Genomic DNA, 17,927 nt, shown 5'->3' on the forward strand with positions numbered 1-17,927 from the left:
TGTTTATGGCTTTATCTTATAGAACTCAAGGTTCCCGTGCTGGGAAAACAGGTTTTGTAGCTGTTTGAGCTAAGATTTCCAAGTTATTCACATAATGAAAACATATACTTTGTTTCGGTCGAGTTCCCCATTCAAATGCATGTAACAGTGAGAAACACACTGTCTTGGCGAAAGAAAGCGTTTTTGTACAACTTCATATAAATAGCTGTAACTTTTGATAGAAGACTCGGATACACATGTTTATGGCTTTATCTTATAGAACTCAAGGTTCCCGTGCTGGGAAAACAGGTTTTGTAGCTGTTTGAGCTAAGATTTCCAAGTTATTTACATAATGAAAACCTATACTTTGTTTCGGTCGAGTTCCCCATTCAAATGCATGTAACAGTGAGAAACGCACTGTCTTGGCGAAAGAAAGCGTTTTTGTACAACTTCATAGAAATAGCTGTAACTTTTGATAGAAGACTCAGACAAACATGTTTATGGCTTTATCTTATAGAACTCAAGGTTCCCGTGCTGGGAAAACAGGTTTTGCAGCTGTTTGAGCTAAGATTTCCAAGTTATTCACATAATGAAAACCTATACTTTGTTTCGGTCGAGTTCCCCATTCAAATGCATGTAACAGTGAGAAACGCACTGTCTTGGCGAAAGAAAGCGTTTTTGTACAACTTCATAGAAATAGCTGTAACTTTTGATAGAAGACTCGGATACACATGTTTATGGCTTTATCTTATAGAACTCAAGGTTCCCGTGCTGGGAAAACAGGTTTTGTAGCTGTTTGAGCTAAGATTTCCAAGTTATTCACATAATGAAAACCTATACTTTGTTTCGGTCGAGTTTCCCATTCAAATGCATGTAACAGTGAGAAACGCACTGTCTTGGCGAAAGAAAGCGTTTTTGTACAACTTCATAGAAATAGCTGTAACTTTTGATAGAAGACTCAGACAAACATGTTTATGGCTTTATCTTATAGAACTCAAGGTCTCCGTGCTGGGAAAACAGGTTTTGCAGCTGTTTGAGCTAAGATTTCCAAGTTATTCACATAATGAAAACCTATACTTTGTTTCGGTCGAGTTCCCCATTCAAATGCATGTAACAGTGAGAAACGCACTGTCTTGGCGAAAGAAAGCGTTTTTGTACAACTTCATAGAAATAGCTGTAACTTTTGATAGAAGACTCAGACAAACATGTTTATGGCTTTATCTTATAGAACTCAAGGTTCCCGTGCTGGGAAAACAGGTTTTGTAGCTGTTTGAGCTAAGATTTCCAAGTTATTTACATAATGAAAACCTATACTTTGTTTCGGTCGAGTTCCCCATTCAAATGCATGTAACAGTGAGAAACGCACTGTCTTGGCGAAAGAAAGCGTTTTTGTACAACTTCATAGAAATAGCTGTAACTTTTGATAGAAGACTCAGACAAACATGTTTATGGCCTTATATTATAGAACTCAAGGTCTCCGTGCTGGGAAAACAGGTTTTGCAGCTGTTTGAGCTAAGATTTCCAAGTTATTCACATAATGAAAACCTATACTTTGTTTCGGTCGAGTTCCCCATTCAAATGCATGTAACAGTGAGAAACGCACTGTCTTGGCGAAAGAAAGCGTTTTTGTACAACTTCATAGAAATAGCTGTAACTTTTGATAGAAGACTCGGATACACATGTTTATGGCTTTATCTTATAGAACTCAAGGTTCCCGTGCTGGGAAAACAGGTTTTGTAGCTGTTTGAGCTAAGATTTCCAAGTTATTCACATAATGAAAACCTATACTTTGTTTCGGTCGAGTTTCCCATTCAAATGCATGTAAGAGTGAGAAACGCACTGTCTTGGCGAAAGAAAGCGTTTTTGTACAACTTCATATGAATAGCTGTAACTTTTGATAGAAGACTCGGATACACATGTTTATGGCTTTATCTTATAGAACTCAAGGTTCCCGTGCTGGGAAAACAGGTTTTGCAGCTGTTTGAGCTAAGATTTCCAAGTTATTCACATAATGAAAACCTATACTTTGTTTCGGTCGAGTTCCCCATTCAAATGCATGTAACAGTGAGAAACGCACTGTCTTGGCGAAAGAAAGCGTTTTTGTACAACTTCATAGAAATAGCTGTAACTTTTGATAGAAGACTCGGATACACATGTTTATGGCTTTATCTTATAGAACTCAAGGTTCCCGTGCTGGGAAAACAGGTTTTGTAGCTGTTTGAGCTAAGATTTCCAAGTTATTCACATAATGAAAACCTATACTTTGTTTCGGTCGAGTTTCCCATTCAAATGCATGTAACAGTGAGAAACGCACTGTCTTGGCGAAAGAAAGCGTTTTTGTACAACTTCATAGAAATAGCTGTAACTTTTGATAGAAGACTCGGATACACATGTTTATGGCTTTATCTTATAGAACTCAAGGTTCCCGTGCTGGGAAAACAGGTTTTGTAGCTGTTTGAGCTAAGATTTCCAAGTTATTCACATAATGAAAACCTATACTTTGTTTCGGTCGAGTTTCCCATTCAAATGCATGTAACAGTGAGAAACGCACTGTCTTGGCGAAAGAAAGCGTTTTTGTACAACTTCATAGAAATAGCTGTAACTTTTGATAGAAGACTCAGACAAACATGTTTATGGCTTTATCTTATAGAACTCAAGGTCTCCGTGCTGGGAAAACAGGTTTTGCAGCTGTTTGAGCTAAGATTTCCAAGTTATTCACATAATGAAAACCTATACTTTGTTTCGGTCGAGTTCCCCATTCAAATGCATGTAACAGTGAGAAACGCACTGTCTTGGCGAAAGAAAGCGTTTTTGTACAACTTCATAGAAATAGCTGTAACTTTTGATAGAAGACTCGGATACACATGTTTATGGCTTTATCTTATAGAACTCAAGGTTCCCGTGCTGGGAAAACAGGTTTTGTAGCTGTTTGAGCTAAGATTTCCAAGTTATTCACATAATGAAAACCTATACTTTGTTTCGGTCGAGTTCCCCATTCAAATGCATGTAACAGTGAGAAACGCACTGTCTTGGCGAAAGAAAGCGTTTTTGTACAACTTCATAGAAATAGCTGTAACTTTTGATAGAAGACTCGGATACACATGTTTATGGCTTTATCTTATAGAACTCAAGGTTCCCGTGCTGGGAAAACAGGTTTTGTAGCTGTTTGAGCTAAGATTTCCAAGTTATTCACATAATGAAAACCTATACTTTGTTTCGGTCGAGTTTCCCATTCAAATGCATGTAACAGTGAGAAACGCACTGTCTTGGCGAAAGAAAGCGTTTTTGTACAACTTCATAGAAATAGCTGTAACTTTTGATAGAAGACTCAGACAAACATGTTTATGGCTTTATCTTATAGAACTCAAGGTTCCCGTGCTGGGAAAACAGGTTTTGCAGCTGTGTGAGCTAAGATTTCCAAGTTATTCACATAATGAAAACCTATACTTTGTTTCGGTCGAGTTCCCCATTCAAATGCATGTAACAGTGAGAAACGCACTGTCTTGGCGAAAGAAAGCTATTTTGTACAACTTCATAGAAATAGCTGTAACTTTTGATAGAAGACTCGGATACACATGTTTATGGCTTTATCTTATAGAACTCAAGGTTCCCGTGCTGGGAAAACAGGTTTTGTAGCTGTTTGAGCTAAGATTTCCAAGTTATTCACATAATGAAAACCTATACTTTGTTTCGGTCGAGTTCCCCATTCAAATGCATGTAACAGTGAGAAACGCACTGTCTTGGCGAAAGAAAGCGTTTTTGTACAACTTCATATAAATAGCTGTAACTTTTGATAGAAGACTCGGATACACATGTTTATGGCTTTATCTTATAGAACTCAAGGTTCCCGTGCTGGGAAAACAGGTTTTGCAGCTGTTTGAGCTAAGATTTCCAAGTTATTCACATAATGAAAACATATACTTTGTTTCGGTCGAGTTCCCCATTCAAATGCATGTAACAGTGAGAAACACACTGTCTTGGCGAAAGAAAGCGTTTTTGTACAACTTCATATAAATAGCTGTAACTTTTGATAGAAGACTCGGATACACATGTTTATGGCTTTATCTTATAGAACTCAAGGTTCCCGTGCTGGGAAAACAGGTTTTGTAGCTGTTTGAGCTAAGATTTCCAAGTTATTCACATAATGAAAACCTATACTTTGTTGCGGTCGAGTTCCCCATTCAAATGCATGTAACAGTGAGAAACGCACTGTCTTGGCGAAAGAAAGCGTTTTTGTACAACTTCATAGAAATAGCTGTAACTTTTGATAGAAGACTCAGACAAACATGTTTATGGCCTTATATTATAGAACTCAAGGTCTCCGTGCTGGGAAAACAGGTTTTTCAGCTGTTTGAGCTAAGATTACCAAGTTATTCACATAATGAAAACCTATACTTTGTTTCGGTCGAGTTCCCCATTCAAATGCATGTAACAGTGAGAAACGCACTGTCTTGGCGAAAGAAAGCGTTTTTGTACAACTTCATAGAAATAGCTGTAACTTTTGATAGAAGACTCAGACAAACATGTTTATGGCTTTATCTTATAGAACTCAAGGTTCCCGTGCTGGGAAAACAGGTTTTGTAGCTGTTTGAGCTAAGATTTCCAAGTTATTCACATAATGAAAACCTATACTTTGTTTCGGTCGAGTTCCCCATTCAAATGCATGTAACAGTGAGAAACGCACTGTCTTGGCGAAAGAAAGCTATTTTGTACAACTTCATAGAAATAGCTGTAACTTTTGATAGAAGACTCGGATACACATGTTTATGGCTTTATCTTATAGAACTCAAGGTTCCCGTGCTGGGAAAACAGGTTTTGTAGCTGTTTGAGCTAAGATTTCCAAGTTATTCACATAATGAAAACCTATACTTTGTTTCGGTCGAGTTCCCCATTCAAATGCATGTAACAGTGAGAAACGCACTGTCTTGGCGAAAGAAAGCGTTTTTGTACAACTTCATAGAAATAGCTGTAACTTTTGATAGAAGACTCAGACAAACATGTTTATGGCTTTATCTTATAGAACTCAAGGTTCCCGTGCTGGGAAAACAGGTTTTGTAGCTGTTTGAGCTAAGATTTCCAAGTTATTCACATAATGAAAACCTATACTTTGTTTCGGTCGAGTTCCCCATTCAAATGCATGTAACAGTGAGAAACGCACTGTCTTGGCGAAAGAAAGCGTTTTTGTACAACTTCATAGAAATAGCTGTAACTTTTGATAGAAGACTCGGATACACATGTTTATGGCTTTATCTTATAGAACTCAAGGTTCCCGTGCTGGGAAAACAGGTTTTGTAGCTGTTTGAGCTAAGATTTCCAAGTTATTCACATAATGAAAACCTATACTTTGTTGCGGTCGAGTTCCCCATTCAAATGCATGTAACAGTGAGAAACGCACTGTCTTGGCGAAAGAAAGCGTTTTTGTACAACTTCATAGAAATAGCTGTAACTTTTGATAGAAGACTCAGACAAACATGTTTATGGCCTTATATTATAGAACTCAAGGTCTCCGTGCTGGGAAAACAGGTTTTGCAGCTGTTTGAGCTAAGATTTCCAAGTTATTCACATAATGAAAACCTATACTTTGTTTCGGTCGAGTTCCCCATTCAAATGCATGTAACAGTGAGAAACGCACTGTCTTGGCGAAAGAAAGCGTTTTTGTACAACTTCATAGAAATAGCTGTAACTTTTGATAGAAGACTCAGACAAACATGTTTATGGCCTTATATTATAGAACTCAAGGTCTCCGTGCTGGGAAAACAGGTTTTGCAGCTGTTTGAGCTAAGATTTCCAAGTTATTCACATAATGAAAACATATACTTTGTTTCGGTCGAGTTCCCCATTCAAATGCATGTAACAGTGAGAAACACACTGTCTTGGCGAAAGAAAGCGTTTTTGTACAACTTCATATAAATAGCTGTAACTTTTGATAGAAGACTCGGATACACATGTTTATGGCTTTATCTTATAGAACTCAAGGTTCCCGTGCTGGGAAAACAGGTTTTGTAGCTGTTTGAGCTAAGATTTCCAAGTTATTCACATAATGAAAACCTATACTTTGTTGCGGTCGAGTTCCCCATTCAAATGCATGTAACAGTGAGAAACGCACTGTCTTGGCGAAAGAAAGCGTTTTTGTACAACTTCATAGAAATAGCTGTAACTTTTGATAGAAGACTCAGACAAACATGTTTATGGCCTTATATTATAGAACTCAAGGTCTCCGTGCTGGGAAAACAGGTTTTGCAGCTGTTTGAGCTAAGATTTCCAAGTTATTCACATAATGAAAACCTATACTTTGTTTCGGTCGAGTTCCCCATTCAAATGCATGTAACAGTGAGAAACGCACTGTCTTGGCGAAAGAAAGCGTTTTTGTACAACTTCATAGAAATAGTTGTAACTTTTGATAGAAGACTCAGACAAACATGTTTATGGCTTTATCTTATAGAACTCAAGGTTCCCGTGCTGGGAAAACAGGTTTTGTAGCTGTTTGAGCTAAGATTTCCAAGTTATTCACATAATGAAAACCTATACTTTGTTTCGGTCGAGTTCCCCATTCAAATGCATGTAACAGTGAGAAACGCACTGTCTTGGCGAAAGAAAGCGTTTTTGTACAACTTCATAGAAATAGCTGTAACTTTTGATAGAAGACTCAGACAAACATGTTTATGGCTTTATCTTATAGAACTCAAGGTTCCCGTGCTGGGAAAACAGGTTTTGTAGCTGTTTGAGCTAAGATTTCCAAGTTATTCACATAATGAAAACCTATACTTTGTTTCGGTCGAGTTCCCCATTCAAATGCATGTAACAGTGAGAAACGCACTGTCTTGGCGAAAGAAAGCGTTTTTGTACAACTTCATAGAAATAGCTGTAACTTTTGATAGAAGACTCGGATACACATGTTTATGGCTTTATCTTATAGAACTCAAGGTTCCCGTGCTGGGAAAACAGGTTTTGTAGCTGTTTGAGCTAAGATTTCCAAGTTATTCACATAATGAAAACCTATACTTTGTTTCGGTCGAGTTCCCCATTCAAATGCATGTAACAGTGAGAAACGCACTGTCTTGGCGAAAGAAAGCGTTTTTGTACAACTTCATATAAATAGCTGTAACTTTTGATAGAAGACTCGGATACACATGTTTATGGCTTTATCTTATAGAACTCAAGGTTCCCGTGCTGGGAAAACAGGTTTTGCAGCTGTTTGAGCTAAGATTTCCAAGTTATTCACATAATGAAAACATATACTTTGTTTCGGTCGAGTTCCCCATTCAAATGCATGTAACAGTGAGAAACACACTGTCTTGGCGAAAGAAAGCGTTTTTGTACAACTTCATATAAATAGCTGTAACTTTTGATAGAAGACTCGGATACACATGTTTATGGCTTTATCTTATAGAACTCAAGGTTCCCGTGCTGGGAAAACAGGTTTTGTAGCTGTTTGAGCTAAGATTTCCAAGTTATTCACATAATGAAAACCTATACTTTGTTGCGGTCGAGTTCCCCATTCAAATGCATGTAACAGTGAGAAACGCACTGTCTTGGCGAAAGAAAGCGTTTTTGTACAACTTCATAGAAATAGCTGTAACTTTTGATAGAAGACTCAGACAAACATGTTTATGGCCTTATATTATAGAACTCAAGGTCTCCGTGCTGGGAAAACAGGTTTTGCAGCTGTTTGAGCTAAGATTTCCAAGTTATTCACATAATGAAAACCTATACTTTGTTTCGGTCGAGTTCCCCATTCAAATGCATGTAACAGTGAGAAACGCACTGTCTTGGCGAAAGAAAGCGTTTTTGTACAACTTCATAGAAATAGTTGTAACTTTTGATAGAAGACTCAGACAAACATGTTTATGGCTTTATCTTATAGAACTCAAGGTTCCCGTGCTGGGAAAACAGGTTTTGTAGCTGTTTGAGCTAAGATTTCCAAGTTATTCACATAATGAAAACCTATACTTTGTTTCGGTCGAGTTCCCCATTCAAATGCATGTAACAGTGAGAAACGCACTGTCTTGGCGAAAGAAAGCGTTTTTGTACAACTTCATAGAAATAGCTGTAACTTTTGATAGAAGACTCAGACAAACATGTTTATGGCTTTATCTTATAGAACTCAAGGTTCCCGTGCTGGGAAAACAGGTTTTGTAGCTGTTTGAGCTAAGATTTCCAAGTTATTCACATAATGAAAACCTATACTTTGTTTCGGTCGAGTTCCCCATTCAAATGCATGTAACAGTGAGAAACGCACTGTCTTGGCGAAAGAAAGCTATTTTGTACAACTTCATAGAAATAGCTGTAACTTTTGATAGAAGACTCGGATACACATGTTTATGGCTTTATCTTATAGAACTCAAGGTTCCCGTGCTGGGAAAACAGGTTTTGTAGCTGTTTGAGCTAAGATTTCCAAGTTATTCACATAATGAAAACCTATACTTTGTTTCGGTCGAGTTCCCCATTCAAATGCATGTAACAGTGAGAAACGCACTGTCTTGGCGAAAGAAAGCGTTTTTGTACAACTTCATATAAATAGCTGTAACTTTTGATAGAAGACTCGGATACACATGTTTATGGCTTTATCTTATAGAACTCAAGGTTCCCGTGCTGGGAAAACAGGTTTTGCAGCTGTTTGAGCTAAGATTTCCAAGTTATTCACATAATGAAAACATATACTTTGTTTCGGTCGAGTTCCCCATTCAAATGCATGTAACAGTGAGAAACACACTGTCTTGGCGAAAGAAAGCGTTTTTGTACAACTTCATATAAATAGCTGTAACTTTTGATAGAAGACTCGGATACACATGTTTATGGCTTTATCTTATAGAACTCAAGGTTCCCGTGCTGGGAAAACAGGTTTTGTAGCTGTTTGAGCTAAGATTTCCAAGTTATTCACATAATGAAAACCTATACTTTGTTGCGGTCGAGTTCCCCATTCAAATGCATGTAACAGTGAGAAACGCACTGTCTTGGCGAAAGAAAGCGTTTTTGTACAACTTCATAGAAATAGCTGTAACTTTTGATAGAAGACTCAGACAAACATGTTTATGGCCTTATATTATAGAACTCAAGGTCTCCGTGCTGGGAAAACAGGTTTTGCAGCTGTTTGAGCTAAGATTTCCAAGTTATTCACATAATGAAAACCTATACTTTGTTTCGGTCGAGTTCCCCATTCAAATGCATGTAACAGTGAGAAACGCACTGTCTTGGCGAAAGAAAGCGTTTTTGTACAACTTCATAGAAATAGTTGTAACTTTTGATAGAAGACTCAGACAAACATGTTTATGGCTTTATCTTATAGAACTCAAGGTTCCCGTGCTGGGAAAACAGGTTTTGTAGCTGTTTGAGCTAAGATTTCCAAGTTATTCACATAATGAAAACCTATACTTTGTTTCGGTCGAGTTCCCCATTCAAATGCATGTAACAGTGAGAAACGCACTGTCTTGGCGAAAGAAAGCGTTTTTGTACAACTTCATAGAAATAGCTGTAACTTTTGATAGAAGACTCAGACAAACATGTTTATGGCTTTATCTTATAGAACTCAAGGTTCCCGTGCTGGGAAAACAGGTTTTGTAGCTGTTTGAGCTAAGATTTCCAAGTTATTCACATAATGAAAACCTATACTTTGTTTCGGTCGAGTTCCCCATTCAAATGCATGTAACAGTGAGAAACGCACTGTCTTGGCGAAAGAAAGCTATTTTGTACAACTTCATAGAAATAGCTGTAACTTTTGATAGAAGACTCGGATACACATGTTTATGGCTTTATCTTATAGAACTCAAGGTTCCCGTGCTGGGAAAACAGGTTTTGTAGCTGTTTGAGCTAAGATTTCCAAGTTATTCACATAATGAAAACCTATACTTTGTTTCGGTCGAGTTCCCCATTCAAATGCATGTAACAGTGAGAAACGCACTGTCTTGGCGAAAGAAAGCGTTTTTGTACAACTTCATATAAATAGCTGTAACTTTTGATAGAAGACTCGGATACACATGTTTATGGCTTTATCTTATAGAACTCAAGGTTCCCGTGCTGGGAAAACAGGTTTTGCAGCTGTTTGAGCTAAGATTTCCAAGTTATTCACATAATGAAAACATATACTTTGTTTCGGTCGAGTTCCCCATTCAAATGCATGTAACAGTGAGAAACACACTGTCTTGGCGAAAGAAAGCGTTTTTGTACAACTTCATATAAATAGCTGTAACTTTTGATAGAAGACTCGGATACACATGTTTATGGCTTTATCTTATAGAACTCAAGGTTCCCGTGCTGGGAAAACAGGTTTTGTAGCTGTTTGAGCTAAGATTTCCAAGTTATTCACATAATGAAAACCTATACTTTGTTGCGGTCGAGTTCCCCATTCAAATGCATGTAACAGTGAGAAACGCACTGTCTTGGCGAAAGAAAGCGTTTTTGTACAACTTCATAGAAATAGCTGTAACTTTTGATAGAAGACTCAGACAAACATGTTTATGGCCTTATATTATAGAACTCAAGGTCTCCGTGCTGGGAAAACAGGTTTTGCAGCTGTTTGAGCTAAGATTTCCAAGTTATTCACATAATGAAAACCTATACTTTGTTTCGGTCGAGTTCCCCATTCAAATGCATGTAACAGTGAGAAACGCACTGTCTTGGCGAAAGAAAGCGTTTTTGTACAACTTCATAGAAATAGTTGTAACTTTTGATAGAAGACTCAGACAAACATGTTTATGGCTTTATCTTATAGAACTCAAGGTTCCCGTGCTGGGAAAACAGGTTTTGTAGCTGTTTGAGCTAAGATTTCCAAGTTATTCACATAATGAAAACCTATACTTTGTTTCGGTCGAGTTCCCCATTCAAATGCATGTAACAGTGAGAAACGCACTGTCTTGGCGAAAGAAAGCGTTTTTGTACAACTTCATAGAAATAGCTGTAACTTTTGATAGAAGACTCAGACAAACATGTTTATGGCTTTATCTTATAGAACTCAAGGTTCCCGTGCTGGGAAAACAGGTTTTGTAGCTGTTTGAGCTAAGATTTCCAAGTTATTCACATAATGAAAACCTATACTTTGTTTCGGTCGAGTTCCCCATTCAAATGCATGTAACAGTGAGAAACACACTGTCTTGGCGAAAGAAAGCGTTTTTGTACAACTTCATATAAATAGCTGTAACTTTTGATAGAAGACTCGGATACACATGTTTATGGCTTTATCTTATAGAACTCAAGGTTCCCGTGCTGGGAAAACAGGTTTTGTAGCTGTTTGAGCTAAGATTTCCAAGTTATTCACATAATGAAAACCTATACTTTGTTGCGGTCGAGTTCCCCATTCAAATGCATGTAACAGTGAGAAACGCACTGTCTTGGCGAAAGAAAGCGTTTTTGTACAACTTCATAGAAATAGCTGTAACTTTTGATAGAAGACTCAGACAAACATGTTTATGGCCTTATATTATAGAACTCAAGGTCTCCGTGCTGGGAAAACAGGTTTTGCAGCTGTTTGAGCTAAGATTTCCAAGTTATTCACATAATGAAAACCTATACTTTGTTTCGGTCGAGTTCCCCATTCAAATGCATGTAACAGTGAGAAACGCACTGTCTTGGCGAAAGAAAGCGTTTTTGTACAACTTCATAGAAATAGTTGTAACTTTTGATAGAAGACTCAGACAAACATGTTTATGGCTTTATCTTATAGAACTCAAGGTTCCCGTGCTGGGAAAACAGGTTTTGTAGCTGTTTGAGCTAAGATTTCCAAGTTATTCACATAATGAAAACCTATACTTTGTTTCGGTCGAGTTCCCCATTCAAATGCATGTAACAGTGAGAAACGCACTGTCTTGGCGAAAGAAAGCGTTTTTGTACAACTTCATAGAAATAGCTGTAACTTTTGATAGAAGACTCAGACAAACATGTTTATGGCTTTATCTTATAGAACTCAAGGTTCCCGTGCTGGGAAAACAGGTTTTGTAGCTGTTTGAGCTAAGATTTCCAAGTTATTCACATAATGAAAACCTATACTTTGTTTCGGTCGAGTTCCCCATTCAAATGCATGTAACAGTGAGAAACGCACTGTCTTGGCGAAAGAAAGCTATTTTGTACAACTTCATAGAAATAGCTGTAACTTTTGATAGAAGACTCGGATACACATGTTTATGGCTTTATCTTATAGAACTCAAGGTTCCCGTGCTGGGAAAACAGGTTTTGTAGCTGTTTGAGCTAAGATTTCCAAGTTATTCACATAATGAAAACCTATACTTTGTTTCGGTCGAGTTCCCCATTCAAATGCATGTAACAGTGAGAAACGCACTGTCTTGGCGAAAGAAAGCGTTTTTGTACAACTTCATATAAATAGCTGTAACTTTTGATAGAAGACTCGGATACACATGTTTATGGCTTTATCTTATAGAACTCAAGGTTCCCGTGCTGGGAAAACAGGTTTTGCAGCTGTTTGAGCTAAGATTTCCAAGTTATTCACATAATGAAAACATATACTTTGTTTCGGTCGAGTTCCCCATTCAAATGCATGTAACAGTGAGAAACACACTGTCTTGGCGAAAGAAAGCGTTTTTGTACAACTTCATATAAATAGCTGTAACTTTTGATAGAAGACTCGGATACACATGTTTATGGCTTTATCTTATAGAACTCAAGGTTCCCGTGCTGGGAAAACAGGTTTTGTAGCTGTTTGAGCTAAGATTTCCAAGTTATTCACATAATGAAAACCTATACTTTGTTGCGGTCGAGTTCCCCATTCAAATGCATGTAACAGTGAGAAACGCACTGTCTTGGCGAAAGAAAGCGTTTTTGTACAACTTCATAGAAATAGCTGTAACTTTTGATAGAAGACTCAGACAAACATGTTTATGGCCTTATATTATAGAACTCAAGGTCTCCGTGCTGGGAAAACAGGTTTTGCAGCTGTTTGAGCTAAGATTTCCAAGTTATTCACATAATGAAAACCTATACTTTGTTTCGGTCGAGTTCCCCATTCAAATGCATGTAACAGTGAGAAACGCACTGTCTTGGCGAAAGAAAGCGTTTTTGTACAACTTCATAGAAATAGCTGTAACTTTTGATAGAAGACTCAGACAAACATGTTTATGGCTTTATCTTATAGAACTCAAGGTTCCCGTGCTGGGAAAACAGGTTTTGTAGCTGTTTGAGCTAAGATTTCCAAGTTATTCACATAATGAAAACCTATACTTTGTTTCGGTCGAGTTCCCCATTCAAATGCATGTAACAGTGAGAAACGCACTGTCTTGGCGAAAGAAAGCGTTTTTGTACAACTTCATAGAAATAGCTGTAACTTTTGATAGAAGACTCGGATACACATGTTTATGGCTTTATCTTATAGAACTCAAGGTCTCCGTGCTGGGAAAACAGGTTTTGCAGCTGTTTGAGCTAAGATTTCCAAGTTATTCACATAATGAAAACCTATACTTTGTTTCGGTCGAGTTCCCCATTCAAATGCATGTAACAGTGAGAAACGCACTGTCTTGGCGAAAGAAAGCGTTTTTGTACAACTTCATATAAATAGCTGTAACTTTTGATAGAAGACTCAGACAAACATGTTTATGGCCTTATATTATAGAACTCAAGGTCTCCGTGCTGGGAAAACAGGTTTTGCAGCTGTTTGAGCTAAGATTTCCAAGTTATTCACATAATGAAAACATATACTTTGTTTCGGTCGAGTTCCCCATTCAAATGCATGTAACAGTGAGAAATGCACTGTCTTGGCGAAAGAAAACGTTTTTGTACAACTTCATAGAAATAGCTGTAACTTTTGATAGAAGACTCAGACAAACATGTTTATGGCTTTATCTTATAGAACTCAAGGTCTTCGTGCTGGGAAAACAGGTTTTGCAGCTGTTTGAGCTAAGATTTCCAAGTTATTCACATAATGAAAACCTATACTTTGTTTCGGTCGAGTTCCCCATTCAAATGCATGTAACAGTGAGAAACGCACTGTCTTGGCGAAAGAAAGCGTTTTTGTACAACTTCATAGAAATAGCTGTAACTTTTGATAGAAGACTCGGACAAACATGTTTATGGCCTTATATTATAGAACTCAAGGTCTCCGTGCTGGGAAAACAGGTTTTGCAGCTGTTTGAGCTAAGATTTCCAAGTTATTCACATAATGAAAACATATACTTTGTTTCGGTCGAGTTCCCCATTCAAATGCATGTAACAGTGAGAAATGCACTGTCTTGGCGAAAGAAAACGTTTTTGTACAACTTCATAGAAATAGCTGTAACTTTTGATAGAAGACTCAGACAAACATGTTTATGGCTTTATCTTATAGAACTCAAGGTTCCCGTGCTGGGAAAACAGGTTTTGTAGCTGTTTGAGCTAAGATTTCCAAGTTATTCACATAATGAAAACCTATACTTTGTTGCGGTCGAGTTCCCCATTCAAATGCATGTAACAGTGAGAAACGCACTGTCTTGGCGAAAGAAAGCGTTTTTGTACAACTTCATAGAAATAGCTGTAACTTTTGATAGAAGACTCAGACAAACATGTTTATGGCCTTATATTATAGAACTCAAGGTCTCCGTGCTGGGAAAACAGGTTTTGCAGCTGTTTGAGCTAAGATTTCCAAGTTATTCACATAATGAAAACATATACTTTGTTTCGGTCGAGTTCCCCATTCAAATGCATGTAACAGTGAGAAATGCACTGTCTTGGCGAAAGAAAACGTTTTTGTACAACTTCATAGAAATAGCTGTAACTTTTGATAGAAGACTCAGACAAACATGTTTATGGCTTTATCTTATAGAACTCAAGGTCTTCGTGCTGGGAAAACAGGTTTTGCAGCTGTTTGAGCTAAGATTTCCAAGTTATTCACATAATGAAAACCTATACTTTGTTTCGGTCGAGTTCCCCATTCAAATGCATGTAACAGTGAGAAACGCACTGTCTTGGCGAAAGAAAGCGTTTTTGTACAACTTCATAGAAATAGCTGTAACTTTTGATAGAAGACTCGGACAAACATGTTTATGGCCTTATATTATAGAACTCAAGGTCTCCGTGCTGGGAAAACAGGTTTTGCAGCTGTTTGAGCTAAGATTTCCAAGTTATTCACATAATGAAAACATATACTTTGTTTCGGTCGAGTTCCCCATTCAAATGCATGTAACAGTGAGAAATGCACTGTCTTGGCGAAAGAAAACGTTTTTGTACAACTTCATAGAAATAGCTGTAACTTTTGATAGAAGACTCAGACAAACATGTTTATGGCTTTATCTTATAGAACTCAAGGTTCCCGTGCTGGGAAAACAGGTTTTGTAGCTGTTTGAGCTAAGATTTCCAAGTTATTCACATAATGAAAACCTATACTTTGTTGCGGTCGAGTTCCCCATTCAAATGCATGTAACAGTGAGAAACGCACTGTCTTGGCGAAAGAAAGCGTTTTTGTACAACTTCATAGAAATAGCTGTAACTTTTGATAGAAGACTCAGACAAACATGTTTATGGCCTTATATTATAGAACTCAAGGTCTCCGTGCTGGGAAAACAGGTTTTGCAGCTGTTTGAGCTAAGATTTCCAAGTTATTCACATAATGAAAACCTATACTTTGTTTCGGTCGAGTTCCCCATTCAAATGCATGTAACAGTGAGAAACGCACTGTCTTGGCGAAAGAAAGCGTTTTTGTACAACTTCATAGAAATAGCTGTAACTTTTGATAGAAGACTCGGATACACATGTTTATGGCTTTATCTTATAGAACTCAAGGTTCCCGTGCTGGGAAAACAGGTTTTGCAGCTGTTTGAGCTAAGATTTCCAAGTTATTCACATAATGAAAACCTATACTTTGTTTCGGTCGAGTTCCCCATTCAAATGCATGTAACAGTGAGAAACGCACTGTCTTGGCGAAAGAAAGCGTTTTTGTACAACTTCATATAAATAGCTGTAACTTTTGATAGAAGACTCAGACAAACATGTTTATGGCCTTATATTATAGAACTCAAGGTCTCCGTGCTGGGAAAACAGGTTTTGCAGCTGTTTGAGCTAAGATTTCCAAGTTATTCACATAATGAAAACCTATACTTTGTTTCGGTCGAGTTCCCCATTCAAATGCATGTAACAGTGAGAAACGCACTGTCTTGGCGAAAGAAAGCGTTTTTGTACAACTTCATAGAAATAGCTGTAACTTTTGATAGAAGACTCAGACAAACATGTTTATGGCCTTATATTATAGAACTCAAGGTCCCCGTGCTGGGAAAACAGGTTTTGCAGCTGTTTGAGCTAAGATTTTCAAGTTATTCACATAATGAAAACGTATACTTTGTTTCGGTCGAGTTCCCCATTCAAATGCATGTAACAGTGAGAAACACACTGTCTTGGCGAAAGAAAGCGTTTTTGTACAACTTCATAGAAATAGCTGTAACTTTTGATAGAAGACTCAGACAAACATGTTTATGGCCTTATATTATAGAACTCAAGGTCCCCGTGCTGGGAAAACAGGTTTTGCAGCTGTTTGAGCTAAGATTTCCAAGTTATTCACATAATGAAAACCTATACTTTGTTTCGGTCGAGTTCCCCATTCAAATGCATGTAACAGTGAGAAACGCACTGTCTTGGCGAAAGAAAGCGTTTTTGTACAACTTCATAGAAATAGCTGTAACTTTTGATAGAAGACTCGGATACACATGTTTATGGCTTTATCTTATAGAACTCAAGGTCCCCGTGCTGGGAAAACAGGTTTTGCAGCTGTTTGAGCTAAGATTTCCAAGTTATTCACATAATGAAAACCTATACTTTGTTTCGGTCGAGTTCCCCATTCAAATGCATGTAACAGTGAGAAACGCACTGTCTTGGCGAAAGAAAGCGTTTTTGTACAACTTCATAGAAATAGCTGTAACTTTTGATAGAAGACTCAGACAAACATGTTTATGGCCTTATATTATAGAACTCAAGGTCCCCGTGCTGGGAAAACAGGTTTTGCAGCTGTTTGAGCTAAGATTTTCAAGTTATTCACATAATGAAAACGTATACTTTGTTTCGGTCGAGTTCCCCATTCAAATGCATGTAACAGTGAGAAACGCACTGTCTTGGCGAAAGAAAGCGTTTTTGTACAACTTCATAGAAATAGCTGTAACTTTTGATAGAAGACTCAGACAAACATGTTTATGGCCTTATATTATAGAACTCAAGGTTCCCGTGCTGGGAAAACAGGTTTTGCAGCTGTTGGAGCTAAGATTTCCAAGTTATTCACATAATGAAAACCTATACTTTGTTTCGGTCGAGTTCCCCATTCAAATGCATGTAACAGTGAGAAACGCACTGTCTTGGCGAAAGAAAGCGTTTTTGTACAACTTCATAGAAATAGCTGTAACTTTTGATAGAAGACTCGGATACACATGTTTATGGCTTTATCTTATAGAACTCAAGGTTCCCGTGCTGGGAAAACAGGTTTTGCAGCTGTTTGAGCTAAGATTTCCAAGTTATTCACATAATGAAAACCTATACTTTGTTTCGGTCGAGTTCCCCATTCAAATGCATGTAACAGTGAGAAACGCACTGTCTTGGCGAAAGAAAGCGTTTTTGTACAACTTCATAGAAATAGCTGTAACTTTTGATAGAAGACTCGGATACACATGTTTATGGCTTTATCTTATAGAACTCAAGGTTCCCGTGCTGGGAAAACAGGTTTTGCAGCTGTTTGAGCTAAGATTTCCAAGTTATTCACATAATGAAAACCTATACTTTGTTTCGGTCGAGTTCCCCATTCAAATGCATGTAACAGTGAGAAACGCACTGTCTTGGCGAAAGAAAGCGTTTTTGTACAACTTCATATAAATAGCTGTAACTTTTGATAGAAGACTCAGACAAACATGTTTATGGCCTTATATTATAGAACTCAAGGTCTCCGTGCTGGGAAAACAGGTTTTGCAGCTGTTTGAGCTAAGATTTCCAAGTTATTCACATAATGAAAACCTATACTTTGTTTCGGTCGAGTTCCCCATTCAAATGCATGTAACAGTGAG

This window comes from Maylandia zebra, linkage group LG5 (genome assembly GCF_041146795.1).
Source record: "Maylandia zebra isolate NMK-2024a linkage group LG5, Mzebra_GT3a, whole genome shotgun sequence".
Lineage (NCBI taxonomy): Eukaryota > Metazoa > Chordata > Actinopteri > Cichliformes > Cichlidae > Maylandia > Maylandia zebra.